The sequence below is a fragment of the Acinonyx jubatus genome, chromosome C1 (genome assembly GCF_027475565.1).
Source record: "Acinonyx jubatus isolate Ajub_Pintada_27869175 chromosome C1, VMU_Ajub_asm_v1.0, whole genome shotgun sequence".
Taxonomy (NCBI): domain Eukaryota; kingdom Metazoa; phylum Chordata; class Mammalia; order Carnivora; family Felidae; genus Acinonyx; species Acinonyx jubatus.
Window position 1 is genome coordinate 145,151,988 of NC_069381.1, and position 18,390 is coordinate 145,170,377.

An 18,390-nucleotide genomic window follows, 5' to 3' on the forward strand; every position below is an offset into this window, starting at 1 on the left:
TCTAAAGGCAGAGTGGGCTCACAGTCGACACTGTGTCCCTTAACTTTGCAGACTTTCAGTGAGGCCTGGGGGCGCCCAAAGAGGGTACAATGCGGGACCACTGCAGAGTGGTTGGACTAGAGCCTCCCAACCTTGTGACCCTACCACTAGGAAGAGACCACTGAGGTAGCCACGAACACCCCTGAGGCACTCGCATCTGATCCCAACCTGGCATTGCAGAGACATCTAGTGAAGGGGAGTAACTTTAGAAGAGTAAGGGGGAAAGAGACAGAATGTTAGGTTTCATGGACAATGACAAGGGGCTTTAGAGGCGGCAGCAGCAATGAATACAGACTGTTTTTTGTTTTGTTTTGTTTTTTTAATGCTTCCTCAGGATGCACCTTATGAAAGTTACAGGGTTCAAAACATTTTGTTTCATGATAGGGAAGATGTAAACCTATTTCTAAGCTCAAGGCAAAAGCCAACAAAAAAGGATAAACTAGAGGAGGTTGGGAGGAAAGGGCAGACAGAGAATAAACAAGACCTTGGGAGAGGAGAACAGACTCAACCTGAAAATATCTGGGACACAGTAAGGGCTGGGTGACATGTTTTAGACACACAGTCACATGTACAAATAAAGGTACTCAACATCGTTCTTGTTTACATAGCTATGCAAATGCACACAAGATAGGTACCATAGGTATCATGATCCTCTAAGTGGTATCGATTCCCAGTAAGCCTAGTTTCATTATTACCCAAGTAAATAAAATAGACCGTATCAGTCCATTCAGAATGCCACAACAAAACACCGTAGGCTGGGTGGCTTAAACAGAAATTCACTTTCTCACAGTTCTAGAGGCTGGGAAGTCTAAGTTCAAGGGATCAGCTGATTCGGTTCCTGAGGAATACACTGGTCCTGATTTACAGATAGCTGCCTTCTTGCTGTGCCTTCATGTGGCAGACAGTAAGCTTCTTTGGTGTCTCCTTATGAGGGCATCGATCCTATCCTGAGGGCCTCACCCTCATGACATCATCTGAATGTATTTATCTCCCAAAGACCCTTTCTTCATGTACAGACGGTCTCCCACTTAGGATGGTTCAACTTATGATTTTTTTAATGTTTATTTTTGAGAGAGTTGAGCGAGACAGAGAGAGAGAGGGAGAGAGGGAGAGAGCTTGAGTGGGGGAGGGGGAGAGAGAGAAAGAGAGAGAGAATCCCAAGCAAGCTCCACACTCAACACATAACCAAACACAGGGATCATGACCTGAGCTGAAATCAAAAGTCAGATGCTACACGGACTGAGACACCTAGGTGTCCCTAACTTATGATTTTTTTACTTTACGATGGTGCGAATGTGGTACACATTCAATAAAAAACAAACCTCAAATTCTGAATTTTGATCTTTACCCAGGCTAGCAATGTAGAGAATGATTCTCTCTCGTGATACCCGGCAATGCAGCGCCCGGTCAGCCACGCGATCGTGAGGGTAAACAACTAATACACTTACTATATCACTCCATACCCAGACACCCATTTTGGATTTCCCTTTCAGTACAGTGTTCAATATGTTCCATGAGGTATGCAATAATTTATTATAGAATAGGCTTTGTGTTAGATGATTTTGCCCTACTGTAGGCTAATGTAAGTGTTGTGAGTACATTTGAGGCAGGCTAGGCTAAGCTCTGATGTTTAGTTCAGTTAGATGTATTAAATACATATTCAATGTAGGATACTCTCAATGTAGGACGTTGTTCTATCCTAAGTCGAGGGAGATCTATACCATCACACTGGGGCAGAGGCAGGGGAGGGGGAAGAGTTTCAACATGTGAAGTTTGGCGGGGGGGGGGGGGGGGGACACACACTTCAGTCCACTGCATAGATGAACAGATAAAATCATCAAAGATTACCTTCAAAACTTTTGCCAGTAAATGTTCCCAAATCCAAGTCTAACCAAACTCCTTTCTTACCTAAAAGTCCCTAATAGCCAGCATAGTTTGGGAGTAAGATCAAATTGTTCAGCACAGAATAAGGAGTCTTTATAATGCAGCCCTCGCCCATCTCTCCAACCTCACACCGCATCAATCCCCACCTACCATAACTTTGGTTAAACTAAAGTCCCTTATGGCTCCCAGCATGCACCATGCTCTTCTCATGCCTTCTACCTTTACTCTGAATGTGTGCTGTGCTACAATACCCTGACCCTGCACTGTCAGGCTAATTGTTGCTTATTTTTAAAGTGTGTGCTCAGTACCTCCTGGGGTCAGAAACTTCTCTAGATCCTTCCCCGCAAGGTGGGGTAGGTATTCCTTCTCTGGCCTCACTGCTGTACCTTCTGTACACTGCTGTGATGGACAGCACTTGCCCATCTATACTGCAACCACTGATGCATGTGTCTTGCTCACGAAGCCCTGAATTCTCCAAGCTAGGAACAGCACCTTTGGAACCAGCACAGGGCCTACCATCTCACCTGTATTAGATTAAAAAAATGAACAAATAAAAGCATGAGTGAAAATACACCATAAAGGTGCCTGAGTGGCTCAGTCAGTTAAGCTCAAGCCCAACTCTGGATTTCAGCTCAGGTCATGTTCTCGTGGTCATGAGATCAAGCCCCACATCGGGCTCTACATGGAGCCTGCTTGAGATCCTCTCTCTCACTCCCTCTGCCCTCTCTCTGGCTCTTGCATGTTCTCTCTCTCAAAAAAAAAGGGGGGGTGGGGGTGGGGCACCTAGGTTGCTCAGTTGGTTAAGCATCCAGCTCTTGATTTCGGCTCAGGTCATGACCTCACAGTTCATGAGACCGAGACTTGTGATGGGCTCCATGCTGACAGCAAGGAGCCTGCTTGGGATTCTCTTTTCCTCTCTATTTGCCCCTCACCCCCGTTCATTCTCTCTCTCTCTCTCTCTCTCTCTCTCAAAATAAATAAACATAAAAAAGACAATAAATACATAATAAAAGTTTGAAAACAGAAAGATGAAGCATTTTTTTTTGATTCCTAGCAATTCACATCCATCTTCCATAGACATATTTCCAGTTAGAAATTCACACAAAGTTTTCATTATCTGAATCACCGGCAAAATGGAACACAACATAGAAACCACTGGAAGATCAAGAACAAAGACAGAGGGAAAGAGAGATGGCACTTGGCCACAGGACTGGCCAACACACAATGCACAGCAGGGTCTTTATCCATAAAAAAAGCTTTACACTCCTCCAACCAGAGTACTGCCTTTTCTCGTTTTTTTCATGAAAGCCAATGAATGACTGAAGGGCCCTTAAAGAAAACTCGGTCCCATTCAGACTTGATGGCACTTTTAGGTTGTAAACTGATCAAAGCCCCTTCCCTAAAAAAACAACTCACCTGCACCCCGCTCCTCAGCAATGCCGACTTCATATACAGGAGTCAGAGCAAACCTGCGGGTGATCCTGGGGGAAGCCATACAGAGGTAAGGTCGGGACAGAAGCCAGCCATCATGACCGTCTGAATTAGCCTTGTGGGTCAACGGTCCTGCAGAAGGGTGGAGGCTGAATTAAGTGCGGGAAATGCCCTTATGCTCTGACTCATATTTTGCCTTTTTCTCCTCTCAAGAGAAACAAGCTCCAAATGGGACATTTTCTGATGACCAAACATTAACTCATCTGCCTAAATTTCCTCAGTGACTACAAAGTTCCCCACTTCATACTGAACCGGTAGCTTGAAATTTTAACGTAAATACAAAAAAAAAAAGGGACTCCAAATTTTATTCTTCTTCCTCAATCCGTAGCACTCTAAAAAATAAAATATTTTAATGTAGTCTGAGGTACAGAGTCTTAGACATGGCTCTACAAAAAAGATTACACACTACCATCCCTTAGTAGAAGTGGGGGGGGGGGTGAGTGCTATAGTGTGCTTTTGTCCTGTGGCTATAATTAAGGTTGAAAAAGACCTTCAGTTTGCCCCTCTAAGACATCATCAGATTAGAATAACTCCTGTCTCATCCTCCCCTCCCCTCCGTGGACTCCTTTAAAAGTGCCTGACATCCTCCCAGTTCCCCCTGGGCGACGCCTTCCTGCTTTCAACTTTTCACTCAAAATCTCTTGTCTCTTGTCCTAAAACCTGCTGATTCCATTTCTCCATTCTCTTTCATCATTCCCTTTCCCCAAATCCTAACACCGTATCTTTAATGACCCACAGGGAAAAGAAAGACCATTAAAAAAAAAAAAAAAAAAAGTTGGTAATGGTCCATGGTGATAAAATGGAAGAATACAAAACAGCGTCTCCTTTATTCAAAATAACAAGTATTTGCTGAGCTTCCACTACAAGCCTTGCAGGGATTATACAATAAGATAGCTTTCCTGAACTGTTTTGTCGGAGAGGCTGATTTACCTTCACAGCACTCCACACTGCCCGTCAGAGTATCTCATACCATAAAGGAGAGCCCCTCTGACGTCCAGAGAGGTTTGGGCCTCTTCTGCGATAGATGACTTCTGGTATTAAAATATGAAGAAACGCCAAAACAGAGTGACAAAAACTGTGTATGTATCAAATATTTACAAAACATGCTAGGCCAATAAATATTACTGGGCTGGTGTCTAGATAATTACATGGTCCAGTAATGAGACACAAGTTCAGTGTTCTGCAACCCATGATGCCTTCTTTCAATCCTGTTTTTTTTTTTTTTTATTTCCAAGGCCCTGTCATTCAAAAGTAATGTCAAGACCCAGTGTGAGGCACCTTGTGAGAGGGAAGCTTGGCCAACAGGCCCTTCTGCCCACTGCCATTTCCAAAGGCCTCTTCTTAGTAGTGAGTGAAGAAGTTCATAAACAACAATGACCACACGGTCGCTGCCCTCAAAGAACTTATAAACTAATTTAAAAAGGGGGTGGGGGGAGGAGAACACACTCTCCGCCCCCACCCCTTCCTGAATATGATGGAAGAAATAATGGGCCAGGAGACCAGGATTCCATCCGGGACCCATCACTATGTCATTAATCATGGGAGAGTCCTCAATATATTAAACTTTAGAACTTTTATTCTCTTTTCCCTGTAAAATGGAATGATACTGGTTTTAGCCCTGCCTTCTACACAAAGGTTAGTTAGAGGCTCACGTAAGATGCTGTGTTGCTTTGGTAAACTGCAAAGCCCTCCACAAATGGGAACTACACAGAAACAAAGGTGGCATACTGAATCACAAGCTGCCTTATCATCAGCATTAAAAAAAAAAAAGGTTGAATGACATTTAGAAACATATAGATTCAGAATTTGACATTGTTGTGTCCAGGGAATAGTAAGAAAAAGAGGGAAACGGTAAGTGGCTATGATTGGAGAGTAAAACAATTTTATGGAGCCCCAGAGAGCTCAGGCAACTTGTCTGTGAATACCTGATTATTTGTTATAATCTTTGCTCTTTGTTGAAATAACATCTATGAGTAACCAGAGGATGACTATTTCCCAGACAAACCCAGATTTATTCCCTAAGATCCCATACTATCCCAGGATTTTTCTTCAGTTAAAACTAGCTCTAGTGAGTCTGTTTCTTCTGGACTCACTATAATCTTGTTTCCTCCCTCATGCTAAATTTACACAAACATGACTAATGACGTCCTAAATTACCAAAACAAACTGCCCTCCAGAGCTCTTATCTATCTGTGGTTCACAGGTCTACGTTCCTTGGGGCAAATGGAGGAAGACACACTCTCCTTAGCATCACGCCTACTCCTTGGCTGGTCCCAGACTCTTCTCTCAGGCTCCTTACCCTTACACTGAGCAGAGGTCCTGGGTGTAGATCACCCTCCCAACCCTTTCCCCCAAGCAAGTTGGTTCCCCACCTGGAACTTCCCCCGGACCTGCAGAGGCTCTTACTTGTTTCCAGAACAGACCTTTTTAGCCACTGACTCTTTTCTTCTGACAACCCTCCCTCCCCAAGGAGGTCCCAAGGCCTCTCAAACAGGACTCGTCAAATTCAGCCCTTCCCCTTCCTGCATTCTCTACTCCTCCCTATTCAGCCATGTGATCACCATCCATACCTGCTATAGCCTAAGAGTCTCCTCCTTCTACCAGACCACACAGATCACATCGGCTCAACCCCCTAAATGACTCTGAAATCTGCAGTGTCTTCTCCAGCTACATTTGTTACCACTTCTTGGCCACTCTGATGCTCCCCAGGCCTCCACACAAGTGTTTCCCAAAGTGTGGAACAGGTCCTACTGGTGGTCGCCCAATATGATCCTAGATAAAGTTATTTAAACTTTTTTTTTTCTTTACCGTGATTAGTGTTTCTATTATACAACAGAAATTAATGAAATGAAATGAAATGAAATTCTTAAGGTGCACATCCATACTGCATTTTCAATTACGGTTGTTTTGAACAAGCTTTCATGCCCCTAACCTGGAGACCTTTAAAACTTCCACTGACAGGGTACATCCAGATCAATTAAAGCACAACCTTGTGGGGTAGGAATGGGCACTGGGTTTGGAACCCCCCTCACACTGTGAGGTGCTTCCACTGTGAGAACAGATTTGGGAATCGCCCCATTAGAATGAGCCTGAAACAGGCATTTAAGGGAAAAGGTTGAGCCCATCAAAAGAAAAGGAACTAATTAGTCAAAGGCACAGTAAACAGTTAGGAAGGGTACCTAACTCACCTGGCCGATCCAGGACGTTAGAGCTGAAAGTCCAGCAACCTAGGATGGTTCTCAGTCCCAGGCAATCCCAGACAGTTTGGCCACCCTCTGCAGATAAGACAGTGTCCGAAGTTTGGGAATGAGTGCTAGCATTTCCCAAAATACTTTCTGCAAAACGCTATCTACTCTCCCTAGGCTGTTAACAGTTATGCATATAGCTACAAAGGGTTCCACTGTGGAATAACGTGAAAGACCAGGGATATTCCAGGATAAAGGATTAAGATAAGGTGTTCCTCAATGCCGGCTTCTCAGAACTTTCAGTGTAGTATGAAAAATTCACACTGAGAAAAGGGTATAATGTCCTTCGTTTCTCAAACTTATTCGAGGGCATTTTTTTCGTGGTGTACTTTTGATTTCGGTTTCAAGAAACTTTTTGTAACATGCTGCCTCACTTGTACTTCCAGATAATTTGGGGAAAATATAAATCTGATAATGTTACCTCTTCATTATCAATCCCATGCTTGAACACTGAAGTCCAAAGTCCTAACCAGGTCCTCTACGTCCCCAGCTCTCCCATCTTTTGCCTATTCCTTATGTTCTAGTCCAGTGTTTCTCAAACTTCAGAAGTATTCAAATCACCTGGGGATACTGTTGCCACACTGATTTTAAATCAGCAGAACTGGGTGGCCCTGAGACTCCACATTTCTAGTCAGGCCTGTGCCCAAACCGTCCCATTACTGCTGAACCAGGCACCACATCTTTGAGTAGCAGAGCTCTGGTTACATTCAGTTCTGAAGGATACTGTTCTTCTGATACTTCTGTGCCTCAAAGGCCCTTTTCCCACCTACCACCTTCCTCCTCAACCTTTAAGATGCTCAAGAATATCATTCCTCTGAAAAGATGACCTCAGATGCCCTCCCGAACAAAACTGCACATCCCATCTTCATGTTTAGAGTTCCATTCTGGTGCTTTGCTCTGTGGTAGCTGTACTCTCTTTCTGCCTCTGAGCTCTCTGACGACCTTTTTATGGTTATAAGCTCAGTGCCTGGCACATGGTAGCTACTCAACAAATCTATATAGAAGGAAGGAGTGGCCACACAAAGGAGATAATACATGAAAGGTCCAGGGAGACCTTTAGAAAATAAGTTGTTATGCAGAATCAAGTTCGAAGCTTTGGAGTTTCGTGGCTGGGGACCGTTAGCAAGAGAAGTAAGTAGAATTTAAGTGAACAGTGCAGAGATTCAAGTCATAAATGAGTATCATCACCTTTTTTTTTATACTATACAAAAAAAATTCCAGTTTTCTCAAAATGAAAACTAAATCCAGATAATCTTCTGATTAACATTTAACAGACTAAAATCACCAGGCACAGTGGGAAACAAAGCACCATTTGACCTCCAAATCTGTGTTCATCTACTTTACAAAGAATCCTTCCGACAATTCTAAGTTTAAACAAACCTTTGTGCAAAGAGTGTTCCAACAGCTTTAATGTAGTCACAGCTGTCAAAATCATGGGCAATGTATCATACTTAAGAGAGCATTTGAAAATGTGTCAATAATTATAATTAGACACTTGTACCAGATCTAATATACTTTCACTACCCTTTAACTTCAACTGATGTAAAATTAAAACCAGTTTCTTAAAAGTGCAACTCTCAGATCATAATTTAATTCTAAAGTAGATATAAAACCTGTCACGCTACAAAGATACAGTACATTTTACTCAAGAGGAGAAAAGGCCGTGGTATTGTAATACATCATTTTAGGTAAGGTGAGCACCTTTAATGCTGAAAGGGTAAAATACATTATTGAGGTGACATAATCTTCCAATATTTACCTCACCCATTTGTATTAAAAGATTTTTCTCTTCAAAATTAGGCACAACCCACAGCTCAAAGACAGTAACTGTTAATATTCCCGTTTATTTCCTATCAGTCTTTTTTTTTTCTCTGCCCATACATACATAACTACAAATGTGGAATTGTACTATGTTTTATGTTTACTTACATTTACGGAATTGCATACAATTTATGGATATGGAATTGTACCATTTTTGTGTCCCACTTTTTCTACTTAATTTTGTTTTGTATACTCTTCATGGTCTATTCATTCCAAAAATTCCTGCGTGCCTAAATAAAATAAAATAAAATAAAGCAATATACTAGACACAGGATACACATGTACACTCAGAATACCAAACAAAGTCTCTGTTCTTGGTATTTACCCCAGAGATACTGGTAGTGTGTGTGTGTGTGTGTGTGTGTGTGTGTATATATATATATATATATATATATATATATATATATATATATATAGTAGTATATATGTAACATACAGAAAAGGAGGAAGAATCTAACTAGATGGGATAGCCGGCAAAACCCTCTTTTGAGAAGGTTCCATTTAAGGTGAGATCTGTCCCTGAAAATTCATCTAGGATAATACTTTTGGTGATTATATAATATTCCATTTTATTAATAAAAATGTGTGTGTGTATAAATATATAACATAAATATAAATGTTATATATGAAGGTTATTATAGAACATTTAAGTTGTTTCCTTCTTTGTTGTTGTTGCTACTCTACAGCTAGATGAATAAATTTGTATACTTAAAGAGTGTTAGTATTTTTTTTTTTTTATGAGTAACCAAGGGCTCAAAATCTTTCAAGGAAAATTACATTTATACTAGCAGTCCAAAATTTTTAGGTCTTTGAAAGGAAAATCCAAGCATGTTGTTTAATTCTGGGGGAGCCAATTTCTAAAGAAAAAATGCAGCATGGGAAAAAACATGAATTTTATATTAAATTTTATTTACTTGGGTTTGAATTCTTAAATCACCTAATTTGGAAACTGCAAGAAAACCCAACTATTTTATTAAGCTACACCAGCTAGACAACTCAAAATTCCCAGTAATCCCCTATTGTATCTTCTTCAGATTATAAAAACTTTGAGAGATCAAAAGCAGTCCACTCTGGTATGCTCCCAAATCATAAATAAAATTTTGCTGTTTCTTGAAAACTGTCTATCATAGGCTTATTGCTTTTTTAAAAACCTATTATAAAAATAAAACTTTTTTCCCTAAGTCTAAAAATCCATTGCCTCTATTCTTCATCAATAATAAAAAGCTGACTACACGAGTTTCTTGGTCACTAAATGCGTACTTACCACTCACTGTATTTTTTTTCTTAAAGATAATCAGCCCCATAAGCTCTGCTTTTAACATAAAGCACAAACTAGACACGGTGCTTTAAAACAATCAAAGTAAAGCTGTGGTTAGCAAGGCTTCCAAAGCTCAGGGTTCTTTAGACTCAAACTTACACAGGGGGAAAAAAAAAGTCATCAGGTTCCATTTACTGGAAATACCAAAAAGGAGGGAGACTGAAAGAGAATCAACAAATGAGTAAACTTTAGAAACAGCTGAGTCTATGCTCTTCCTAACAGATGAGGAAAGAAAAGCACCACGAAGAAAACTTAAGTTCAGAAAAGTGACTTTCTTGGACCATAAACTTGGTTTACACCGGAGAACAGACCCTGCTGGAGTCTTGCGGGCTGCTCTGTCATTTCCACCAGGCCACTTTGCTCTACTAATACAGCTCAAAAATTAAATTCTTGGTACAACCTATACTGTAATTTACAATGTAGGGGTACCTGGGTGGCTCAGTCCGTTGGGCATCTGAATTCAGCTCAGGTTGTGATCTCAGGGTTCGTGAGCTCCAGCCAGGCAACAGGCTCTGTGCTGATTAGCGCAAAGCCTGCTTGGGGTCCTCTGTCTCCCTCTCTCTCTGCCCCTCCCCTGCTCTCACATGCACTCTCTCTCTCTCAAAAATAAACATTTAAAAAATAAATACACACACACATACATACATACATACATAAAATGTAAAAACCCTTAGATTCAGTAATTCCAGTCTTTGATATTTACCCTCAGATACACAGCAGACAGACAGGTACATCTACACCTACATATAAACCAATCTATAGACGCGCATAGTAGCATATGTGAAAATTGTCACTGCAACATTGTAACATAATGTTACCTAAAATACGTAAAAGACTAGTTAAATAAATTATGAAACACCCACACTATGGAATACCTTTCAAAACAATAAGGAAACTGCTCATACTAATAGGAAAAGATTTCCAAGAAACTGAGTGAAAAAAGCCAGGTACAAAACTGAAATATGCACACTATGATACTGTATTTATAAGAAAAACACATAAGTGTATGGTTGTAAATGTAGAGATGATCACTGGAAGGATATACAATTAGTTTCTTTTTTACGTTTATTTATTTATTTCGAGACAGACGGGGAGCGTGAGCAAGGGAGGGGCAGAGAAAGAGGAAAAGAGAATCCCAAGCAGGCTCCACGCTACAAGCTGTGCAGCCCTACTGGGCGCTCAAACTCACTAACTGTGAGACCATGACCTGAGCCGAAACGGAGTCCATCACTTAGCCGACTGAGCCCCCCAGGTGCCCCTACAATTAGTTTTAATGATGGTATTTCCTTAGGAAGAGAAAGTAGAAGTCTGGAGGACAAAAGTTACCTTCCTACACTTCAAATCTTGTACGGAGCACATGTAATACAACATAAATGACGTCTCTAAAACATAAGCTATTATAAAAAAAGTATATATTTTATTTTTAAGAAAAAAAATATGGGAACCCATATTAACATACTCATGTGATAAAATAAAGCTATGAATTAGAAATAAAAACACCAATGTGATTTTTTTAGAGTCATGTGGCCCAAAAAGGAGACCATAATGTCTGAGACAAAAGGTATGAGAATAACACAATACCGTGTATTAACTGTACTGGAATTAAAATAAAAAGCTTAATTTAAAAACAGTATGAGAACGGGCACCTGGGTAGCTCAGGTGGTTAAGCATCCAACTTCGGCTAAAGTCATGACCTTAGGATTCGTGAGTTCGAACCCCACATAGGGCTCTCTGCTGACAGCTCAGAACCTGGAGTTGGCTTTGTATTCTGATACTCCCTCTCCCTCTGCCCCTCCCCCGCTCACACTCCATCTCTCTTTCTCTCAAAACTAAATAAACATGAAAAAAAATTTTTTTAATAAAATAAAACAAAAAATATTAAAAAATGTTTTCTAAAATAAAAGTATGAGAACAAAGGAAATGCCCTCCTGGAAGATTTTCATGCTAAATATCCACATCTGTGAAAGATTCACTCCACCTGTGCTTAGAATGTCCTACACCGTTAAGACCTTCAGGGACCAACCCGGAACCAAGTGGGAGAAGGAGAGCAGCTGAGGAGGACCTTGCTGATGAAGTAACAATGAGCTGGAGGGAATCCTAAACAAACAAGCCAAGATAAGAAGAAAAAACAAAAAACAAAAAACAAACAAAAAAACCCTCATCTGTAATTTGCAAAGGACATTCCATGCTAAACAGGCTAAAAGAATAAATCTCAAAAGAAGTCATTCACTTCTGGCACTGCTTTCCCCGTCTCAGGGCTACAGCAACCACTTTTTCTATCACCTGTGATATTAAAAAAAGAAAAAAAAATCATTGTCAGGTTTTTTTTCTTTTTCTTTTTTTTTCTTTTTTTTTTCTTTTTTTGGCCTATTTTAAGCTCAGTGAAATAGTCATAAACATAAAGTACAGGTGTCATCCTTCAAACAGTAGAACAGTCTTTGATTCCATGAGCTGTTTATCAGGTCCCGTGTTCAAAACTTGAAGACTGTTACTGTATCCTTTTTTAGGATAAACATTTGATTTGCAAGATAAGGCACTTGACCCCCAAAAAAGTCAATAAGAGACTTTGAGCTGTTTGTAACTGGTTCATTTTATCATTCAGACCTTAGCCCACTTCTTGCTGTTTCCAAATGGGACCTTTCTCCCCCAGATCCAAATGTCCCAGGACGGCGTCCTCTCACACGGATCTAAGAGCCACAGTGCCAACCCCTTATCTGCCGGTTCCAGTGTCATACTTCCAACTTGACGTGAGCCTCAAGGAAGCCCTCTTCTATGTGCTTACTCCATCAGAACCTGAACCCCAATACAAGCCCTACTCAAAACCAGCTCCTCTCACCCCTTCGTTTGAAGATCAACACCATTTTCTCAGCCATCCATGTTCCATACGTCAGACACTTCCGCCTCCCACTCACCCTTCCTTTCTTCTCAAAAATGATTTGTTCACCTTGTGGCTTCTCCAGCCCAAGGCCAAACCCCTAATTGTACCTACTCTCATTTCCCTTGGCTGCTGGGCCTCTACCCTTCCCACTAATCTGTGGCTATCTAACAGGCTATACAGAAGGCTATAGATATCAGAGGTTTCAAACCCATACGCCTGTAGGCACAAGGTAAAGTTAGGATGTAAGAGTGAGCAGGCTAAGAGAATAAAGGAACAATGGCAGGTAAGGCTGGGCCTCAGTGTTGGGAGAAAACAGGGTGAGCCGGGACTGTGGCAAACAGAGCACACATGTCCGCTCAGACAGACAGAATCACAAGGGGCTCTGGCAGGTTCCTGCAGGAATGCAGGTCTCGGGCGGCCAGGGCTTGCAGTTCTGCCGAAGAAGGTGGAAATTGGAACTTCTTACAGGAAATCTCCCCATATTTAAACAACGGCAACCATTTCAAAAAGAAAACAAGTAAAATGTTTTACAGGAGCAACCTGACAGGACATAACTCTCAGGTGTAGTCAGTCCGGGGGGGCCACCAGTTTTCAAACCCTGCTTTACAGCAAGTGACTTTGGAACATACAGCCTAAGTTAAAGTTCAGATGTATGACTACAGACATTTTCCATCACCCGAGTCTCAGTTTCTCCTTCTGTAAAATGGGGTAATAAAAGTAGGTACCTTATAGTGTGGGTGTGAGCGGTAAATGAGAGAATGCAAGTAAGGGGCCTGACCAGGGCCTCCGTTACAGATGTTCCGTTACAGTTGCTGTTTTAGGATCAAGTCAAAAATCGCTAGCCTGGCGTTCAACATAAACCTTCATTTGGCCCTAAGGCTTCCTTTCGAATCTTTCCTCTACATTGCTCATTTTAGTATACTCTACACAGCCACGTCACATCCTGAGGCTTTTGACTTCCAGGAGTTACCATACACACTCGGCAGAAAAAGTGAACAAATAATGTGGGGGAGGGGGTACAACAGAGCCGTTTAAATGGTACCCACCATTGGACTTAACTTTGACTGTGGAATCAGCGCATAGCCAGACGTGAGTCGGCCACTCCTTCCAATTGTCTCAGGGCACGAGGCCTCTCTGAGAAGCTGCACCTCAAGGCAGTGAGTCTGAGTCTAGCGACGAAAACATGGGCAACTATGTTTTTATACAACTTGGCTCTTAAACAAAAGCCAACTACCTCGTACTTACTTGCCCCGTTCCCTGGTTTTGACAGGTTGCCTACTCCACCACCTATACATAGACAGATCTCTCTCAAAAGGATAACATCAAAGTGGTACCTTTTCCCAAGGCCAGCCAAACAGTCACTTCCTCAAAGGTGTTGTGTGATCATTATCCCTCTGTATCTTGTGACCAAGGTACTTGGCCTTCTGCCGTTTATAGTTAGATGTGCAACTCTTCAATCCCTTCCTCAAGTGCAGCTGAAGATCTACTTTATTTTACTGTACTCTCCATGCCCAGCCCCAAGGACAGGAAGACTTGACAAATGCTCAATAAAAGAAGAAGAAGAGGGGAAATGATGAAGGATGGGCAGCAAGGCAGGAAGATTTTAATAAGAACAATGAAAAAAAAACGGTAAGGACAATGACAACAATGGTGACTGCAGCCACCAATTAAGCTCTTACATCTTTAAATGCAAAGAGTTGTCCCCTACTAACCTTGTTTTGTGTTTGTGAACAATAACTGTATCCGGTGATCTTCTCTACCTCTCTCCCATCCTTTTGGTACAGGTGACCTAAAAAGGGACTCCCAATGTCCCCTTATTACTGAGAGTCACCATCCCATTCAAATATAATCTTAGCAAACAGGGAGCTAAGTGGCTCCTGCCACCAGCTTAAATTAATTAGCCCCACCTTTGATGCTAATTAGGATCAGGATGATGATACCCTCTTGGAGCTGGTCCAAAGCACATATTAGTCACTTTAATCTGATGTGGAGAAACACGAAAAGACCCCTACACAGAGAAAAGAACAATGGCTCGGGGGGAATGGTGGGAGAGCAGAAGGGCCCAGGCCATCTGTAGAATAACTGAGACTCATACAAAAAGAAAAACAAAATTCTCATCCAGGTTAGCAAATGTCCAACAAACAAATTAAGGCTGATTTCCACAATATCTAGAAGGTTTTTGTTTTTGTTTTTGTTTTGTTCCCAAACTCCTGGCTAAAATCCATCAGCAAGTTGTGAAATCAATTTAGTCAATAAAGATCAGAATTTTTTTTACGTTTATTTATTTATTTTGAGAGAATGAGAAGGCGTAAGTTGGGGAGGGGCAGAGAGAGAGGAGAGAGAAAAAGAATCCCAAGCAGGCTCTACCCTGTCAGCACAGAGCCCAATGTGGGGCTTGAACGCACGAACTGTGAGATCATGACCTAAGCCAAAGTCGCTGCTTAATGGACAGAGTCACCCAGGCACCCCAAGACCAGATTTTTTTTATATAAAAATTGACCAGAGGGATGCCTGGGTGGCTCAGACAGTTGGGTGTCAGACTTCAGCTCAGGTCGTGATCTCATGGTTTGTGAGTTTGAACCCCACATAAAGCTCTCTGCTGTCAGCTCAGAGCCCACTTCAGATCCTCTGTCCCCCTCTCTCTGCCCTTCCCCCAGGTTCTCTCACACTCTCTCTCAAAAATAAACATAAAAAAACTGACTAGAAATTAGGAAGCCCTACTGTATTGTTTTTTTTTTAACGTTTATTTATTATTGAGAGACAGAGAGAGACAGAGCATGAGCAGGAGAGGGAGACACAGAATATGAAGCAGGCTCCAGGCTCTGAGCTGTCAGCACAGAGCCTGACGTGGGGCTCGAACTCACAAACTGCAAGATCATGACCTGAGCTGAAGTCGGACGCCTAACCAACTGAGCCACTCAGGTGCCCCACTACTGTACTGTTTTATAAAAAATATAATTCAGCCTTATTTTTAATATGCATGTGTGTATGTGTGTGTACTCAGTCATGATGTAAAAAATGTATTGCTGAGAGTAGAAAATGTTTTCAAAACACTGAAATAGAACATTTATGTTCATATAATCTCCAGGGATTGAAACTTTCCATTTTTTACTAGGCCATACTCATAAAATAAGAGAATATTGGTTCTTGCCACCTGTTGCACACAACAGTTCAGTTCTTCCAAGTTCAAAACACATTTAAGAAAATATCACTGGGTTGGGGCGCCTGGGTGGCTCAGTCGGTTAAGCGTCCGACTTCAGCTCAGGTCACGATCTCACGGTCCGGTCCGTGAGTTCGAGCCCCGCGTCGGGCTCTGGGCTGATGGCTCAGAGCCTGGAGCCTGCTTCCGATTCTGTGTCTCCCTCTCTCTCTGCCCCTCCCCCGTTCATGCTCTGTCTCTCTCTGTCTCAAAAATAAATAAACGTTAAAAAAAAAAAAAAAGAAAATGTCACTGGGCACACTTCTCCTTACCATGTTCTTTATTCTCAAAAGGAAGGTAAATGTAACTCTAGATAACCACCTACACTTTTTCTTCCTACTGGATGTTCCTATGTATACTTCTTCCTTGTGTAAGTCCCTGACATCAAGTTACAAGCCCCAAAGCTCCAGCTTTCTTAGTGGTATTTACTTATAAGTATTAACCTATAACATAAGGAAAATGATCAGTCAAGCACATTATGTTTTCACCAAGAGCATAATGTCATTCATCAACAGCTTCAATTCCGAACTTGGTTGAAAATATCACCTCATGCTGTTTTGAAGGGACACATGCACCCCAATGTTTATAGCAGCACTATCAACAATAGCCAAAGTATGGAAAGAGCCCAAATGTCCATCGATGGATGAATGGATAAAGAAGTGGTATATATATACAATGGAGTATTACTCGGCAATCAAAAAGAATGAAATCTTACCATTTGCAACTACGTGGATGGAACTGGAGGGTATTATGCTAAGCGAAATTAGTCAGAGAAAGACAAATATCATACGACTTCACTCATATGAGGAATTTAAGATACAAAATAGATGAACACAGGGAAGGGATGCAAAAATTATATAAAAACGGAGGGGGACAAAACAGAAGAGACTCATAAATATGGAGAACAAACTGAGGGTTACGGGAGGGATTGTGGGAGGGGGGATGGGCTAAATGGGTAAGGGCACTAAGGAATCTACTCCTGAAATCACTGTTGCACTATATGCTAACTAATTTGGATGTAAATTTTTAAAAAATTAAAGACAGTTAAAAAAAAAAAGAAACATCACCTCAACTCATCCCCTCTACACCTGAATGCTTTTCCTCAAGTTCTTGTCATTGCACATCTTTCTCAGTACCCACTGTCTTCAAACTCCAAGTACCATCCCACATCTAATATCCAGCTTTGCCTAAGACTACCCCTATGTTCGTTTATCCCCTCTGTATATTTCCTATCAAACTCAAGGTTATTTTTAGAGGTTCAATCAATAATTCTTTCATAATTGCCTAAAAAGGAAAAATAAAAACTAGAGCACTCTTATTTTCTTTTGTTACAATTTTTTAAGTAAGCTCTACAGCCAATGTGGGGCTTGAACTCATGACCCTGAGGATCAAGAGTAGCATGCTCTACTGACAGAGCCAGCCAGGTGCCCCAGAACCATCTTATTTTCAATGTCATCCATGCTGCATGGAGGCTAGCAAAGACCCATCCCGGCTTTCAAAGATGAGCAAGGCACCCTGCTATCAAGTATTCAAGCAGAAAAGGTCTACATGGCATGCCCACTCAAATCAGCCCTTAAAACCTATCAAAAGAGAAGTTCACTCTGAATTCCATCCATCGTCCAAAGAGGTCGTCCACATTCCACCTCTCACAAGAGCACTGCCTACCACGCTGTTTTCACTGTCGACCGTTTGTGAATAGGCACAACAGGAGAAAGTCAGTGAAGGAGTCAATTCATCCAAGAAAGTGAGTCCCAGCCATATACACAGGATTCCATGTTCTGTAGTATATTAAGCATGAGTTGAGATATTCTTCCAAAAAAAAAAAAAAAAAAGGTTTTTACCCTTAAATCCAAAACAACCTTAAAAAAAAGTTAGCATAAACTCAAATGATTCACTAAGTTACAGTATTTCCTAAACTCATCCTTAAGGACCTCTGTGTCTTACCAGAGGTCATCTTCTCTCAGGCTGTCCCCCTGAGTGCTGGGCTTGTCTGCTTCTCTAATACGCAATCATCCATTTAGTCTCTCAACAAGTAAAAAAACGGTATACTGACTGTGTGGTCTGGACCAGGCATTGTGTTAGGTGCAAAACATATACAAAAGATGAATAAGACACAGTCCTTGCCCTCAAAGGGCTCAGTGAAAGAATTTTGAAAGGTTTTAAACTGGGAAGAACAATGAATTGTGTCCAACAAATAAATGGAGGAATGAATAACTTGAAGTCCTTGCCCTCAAAAATATCAATCAAGTCCCAGGATGAGTAGTAAAGATGATAAAATGCTAGGAAAATGTCAAAACACAAAATCCAGGAAGCATTCCTGTAATGAGAGTACTCTGAGCCCCGAAGGATTTGGCTGTCCCCAAAAGTGGAGGGGGGGGGGGAAGGGCAATGCAAAGGGACAGACTCCAAGGCTTGGCCTTATGATGAGAAAGAGCAGAACCTATCAGGACACCTATGCGAGAGGGGACCCCGTAAACTTGCCTCATCATCCAAAAAAACAAATTCAACCTACTGC

At 41.5% G+C, this 18,390-nt stretch overlaps 1 protein-coding gene across 1 annotated transcript in view; it reads right to left on the minus strand.

The window, feature by feature from the left end:
• ACVR1 (activin A receptor type 1) overlaps window positions 1–18,390 on the minus strand; it is a 140,070-nt gene that overhangs the window by 117,122 nt on the left and 4,558 nt on the right. The window lies entirely within an intron of this gene.